We start from the raw sequence: 5,044 nt of genomic DNA, 5'->3' as shown, positions 1-5,044 counted from the left end.
GAAACCACGTGATCCAAACAGTGAGAAAAAAAGTGCCAGTGATTTTTATCGTAGTAATTTGAATGACATGCAACCTTCTCAATCATACGATAATGCAACATATTAGTTGTAATTTTGATATTATTTACACTTGAGATGTAGGTGTGATGATGAATGTGATATTTTGATTGTTAATCTTGAATGTTGAAAATAAAAGAATAATGCATGCCTGGAAGCAAATGAAGTGATAGATTCAATGAATTTTGATTTAGTTAATGCAACTAAACAATCAATTAGTGATAGCAACGATCATATTGAGAGTGCAAAATCAGATGATATCGATGATGATGAGTATACTATGTCGATAGGAAATGACGAAGACATTAATGATATTAAACAAATAAGGGCGGATGAAACCAATGCACTAATGGCATTGGAGAATGCAAATCTTTGATTCTTGTTCAATGAGTTCTTATACAATTAAGAACAATTGAAAATCATTAAAGTGGATACATCTGATTTATATGAGCAATTGCGTAATAAAAGACTTAATGATTATGGATAATTTCAATGGCTATCAACACACTCAAATCTTTGATTCTTGTTCAATGAGTTCTTATACAATTAAGAACAATTGAAAATCATTAAAGTGGATACATCTGATTTATATGAGCCATTGCGTAATAAAAGACTTAATGATTATGGATAATTTCAATGGCTATCAACACACTCAAATGATAGAGAAATTAGTTTGGGCAAAAGGTTTAATGATCTTCAGTACTATTGCAAGTTTTTGAAAGATCATGTGATCAGAAATAATTATAAAGCAAAATTCTTAAAGAGTTGCAATAACAAAGTCACTGTCATATGCACGAGGAAGAACACTCATATGACAGTTGATTGCCTCTAGATGATCTATTGCACAAAGGTACGTGAAACAATTTTTTTTCTAGTGAAGTATGATAGTTAGCATACATGTGGTAGATTATTGGGCAACCTTTTAGTTGAAAAAGTTTTTTTAAGTGGATTTCAAGTGTTATTTACAAACACGTGCACTATAACAAAGAGAAATCATGAATGACATTAGTCACGAGGAAGGTGTGTAAGCTATTTACAAACAAGCATGACATAGATGGTAACATACTAAGGTTGTATTATATGGTTCATTTGAACAATTCTTCAAGATGCTTTCTGCCTATTTGATCATTTGATGAATACTAACCAAGGATCACTAGGGTATATTAAAACCAATCAAAAAGATTGATTTAAGTATATTTTCTTATCCTTTCGATCGTGTATAGATAGTTTTTGAAAAGATGCCCTCCGGATCTTATAATAGATGACACATTCTTAAAAGGAAAGATACACGAACATAATGTTGTCAGCCTATAGTATTGATCTTTGTGGTAAGATGTTTTTGGTAGCATTTGCAGTTATTGATAATGAGTCCAAAGATTTATGAACATTGTTTTTAGAGGTATTAAAGTACAAAGTCATACACTTCGATGAGTTTAAAGAGAGAGGAGTATTGACAGTTATCTCATATAGGCATCCAGGTTTAAAGTGTGTTGTCCTCCACACATAACATACATGTTATGTTAGGTTTTGCATTAAGCATTTGATAAAAAACTTTTTGAAGAAATTTGGTTCACCACTCAGTGCACTCATGCTGATGAAACTTTTTGAGAAAAGAAAGATTGTGGGGGTAACATGACAAACATTGTGGTGACGAAGGTAAAATAAAAGCTTGAGAAAATAAAGAAAAAGACACAACAAATACGTATGCAAATAGTCCATTGTCTTCAATAACGGTACAGATCTCATGACCAATCTCACAGTTACAATGTTGATCTTTAGCGACGCTTATGCTCTTATGAAGAGTGACATGTTAGAGAGATTCCTTACAAACTTTTGATCACATGCATTTTGTACGAGGACAAATTACCAGAGTATTACTGTGACAAGTGCTTTATTTAAATCATATTAAGTTGCATGTAATCAATATTCATTCTTTTCAATGACGGATAATGTTTCACATCGCTCCACCTACTCTTATGGCTTTGTATCCACCAAAAGTGGTTTGCAAAGCAGGGTGACCTAAGATTAATAAACGAACAGAACACAAGGATGTTGGGCCATACAAGTACAGTGTATTTGGTGAAGTTGGTCATAACAAGTGACTTCACGAAGTATGTATATATTTTTAGTATTGTTTAATGAATTTTTTTTTTTATGTATATTAAGTGTTGTTTAATGAATTACTTTCTTGTGTGTATATCTAGTGTTTTTTAATGAATTGTTTCTTTATATGTATATCTAGGTAGTTCGAGATGTATTACCATACACATTTTAAAAAAATGAGATTCAAAGGGCCTCGAGTTTTGAAGACTAAGGAACAACCTGTCGTATATAAGGTATAAGAAATATCTTGAATCATGTGTGTATATTTGTTATTAATCGTATATAATTTATTTTGTTGTTAAGAGCATGTTAAAGAAAAAGCTATAAAAGAGAACACACTAGAGCTTAAAGAGTATAAGTTTGGCAAATAAACTCTCTTGGTGAGTGACATAAGGGTTAGTTTTGCATATTAATTTGTTTGTTTTTTGTTACATTTGCACATAATTTTGTTTGTTCTTTTGTTATCACACTAGATTTACTATGTAGCATCTAGCAAGATTCATAGAAAGATTCAAAGTGGCTCACGATGAGGACATGAAAAAATATAACTTGCCGAAGACCCTTTACTTTATCTCATATTTCTTTGTGAGTTATAAAAGTGATGCTTATATTGTTTTACTACCGATTAAAAACTAATTGATAAACCTTGTATGTTCACAACAAATGGTCGCAACTAAAAGGCAACGAGATGGGGCTGCTGATTGCTTTGAGAGCAATGACCTACTGTATCATTTTGTGATGCTAACAAGGTACGTGTTTACATAATTTTATACGATAACATAACTAACTCAATAATGTACTCTCTTTTTTGTGTATATTTATTATCTTTTTTTTGTGCATATGTGTTGCATGTTCATTTTTTTAGCGCAATTTGCATTTAACTGTTACAAAGATTGAACGATGCAAACCATGAAGGGTAGTCTTCAACAAGAGAACGAGTAATTATTTTGCATTTGTTTGTTAACTCATTTTGTACATGTATATGTTTTTCACTTGTTATTTTCTCGTTTTATAGGTATGACTGTGGTATATTTGTCATACAGTATATGCATTACTTGAACAAAAATTGGAGAGTGAACTTCACGTAGATATGCATTTATATGTTAGTTTTTCACTAGTTTGAGTTGTTCGTTGTAGTTGTTTGCTAATAAAAAAATTATTTTCAACAAGATGTCATAGATATAAGGAATAATATGATCAAGTTCTACAAGCACATGAAGAAAAGGGCTTCCAAGAGTGAAAAAGACAATGAAAAGGCGGAGGCTTCAGTTAGAGAGGTGCTAGTCTGTCCAGCTAGCTTAGTTGTGGATAATTATGCATCTTTGTAATAGATTAAGTTAAAATTACATTTATAATTGGATGAATCAAGTTAAACTTTATAATTGAATGAATTATAACTTTGTAACGAAGCCCATGTATTGAATGCAACTTTGTAATTGTTAAACTTAAGTAATCTAATTTTGTGCAAACCAACTATATTTATTTATATGTTAAGCATATTGGCTTGCTTATATATGATGAAACAATTTTGCAAATTTGTTTGATTTTTGTCGATTAGTAGGATTTTTACAAATATACTTTACTAGATTTCAGAATGTATATGTGAACAAGAATGCTCTACACAAATGAGTTTGAAATAGTTGTTAGAAGGGAATTAGGTTGAGACCACTGGTTGGAGAGAGAAAAGACAAAAAACCCTTAGATTATGCGAAAATAAGCAGGTTGAGGACTACAATAGGTTTATATATGATTTCAAAAATTCATCAAAAATATTAAATATTGCATATTTATCATAATTTTATAATATTTAATTATAATATTTGTGATATCTAGATATTCACAAACAACTTTATGAGAGACCATGCAATATATGCGAAAAAGTAAGCTATTTGCAAAATTAGTGGGTTTATATATGATTCAAAAAATTCATAAAAAATAAAAAATATCGCATATTTGTTATAATTTTGCAAATATTTAAGTATGATATTTGTGATATCTAGAGTTTCATACATAATTTTTTGAAGTATATGCCCACAAGTAAGATATTTGCAAAAGAGTGGGATAATGTGATTCATAGATATCTTTATGCAATTTTTTTTATTATATGCGAAAGAGTAGGATATTTACAATTTTGGTGGTTTCAGTCTCACCGAAATTTTTGTAAATAAATTTATGTGAGTTTGTGAGTTTCTGCATAAATAAACCTTCAATTCTGAATTTAAATGGGTGTTGAACATGATAAGGATAATGATCGTTCAGTTGAAAACATGTTAGATCAATCTAGAAGCGATACAATAAAATCGACTGATAAGGATAATGTTCGTTCGGATCAATCTAAAAGAGATACAAGAAAACTGACTCTTAGTACCAATAGGAGTTTTGTTTCAATTATAGATAAAGATATTCTAGAAGCCAAGAGAAGTTCTGAAGATACAAGAAGACCTGGACCTGGCATAATGTAGAGAGTTCAAAATACTTGGTTTTATCGTTTTCTGATAAAACAACAATCACTATCGTTGACTTTTATCATATTTTGTAACAATCTTGTAATCTTTAGTATTCCTAACGTTTATAACATATTTTGCATATAAATACATGCTCGACCTCTCGGTGTACAAGAGAGAAAAAAATGAGCTTCTCATAGTGTTTGAATTTCTTTCATGGTATCAGAGCCTTCCATCTCCAATAAGTTCTCAATGGCTTCTTCATCGTCCTCTATTGCTCCTATGACTCAGTAGAATGCTATCGTCAGTCTAGTTTTGATTAAACTGAATCGAGACAACTACTTACTATGGAGATCACAACTTGAATCAATTATGATTAGTCAAGACCTCAAATTCGCCGATGGTTCTTTTCCTCAACTGAACCTCTTCATCATCGCAAC

Source organism: Nuphar pumila, chromosome 2, assembly GCF_984573655.1.
Source record: "Nuphar pumila chromosome 2, dmNupPumi1.hap1.1, whole genome shotgun sequence".
Lineage (NCBI taxonomy): Eukaryota > Viridiplantae > Streptophyta > Magnoliopsida > Nymphaeales > Nymphaeaceae > Nuphar > Nuphar pumila.
The sequence above is the reverse complement of the archived record's forward strand: the minus strand, read 5'-3'. Positions refer to the sequence as shown.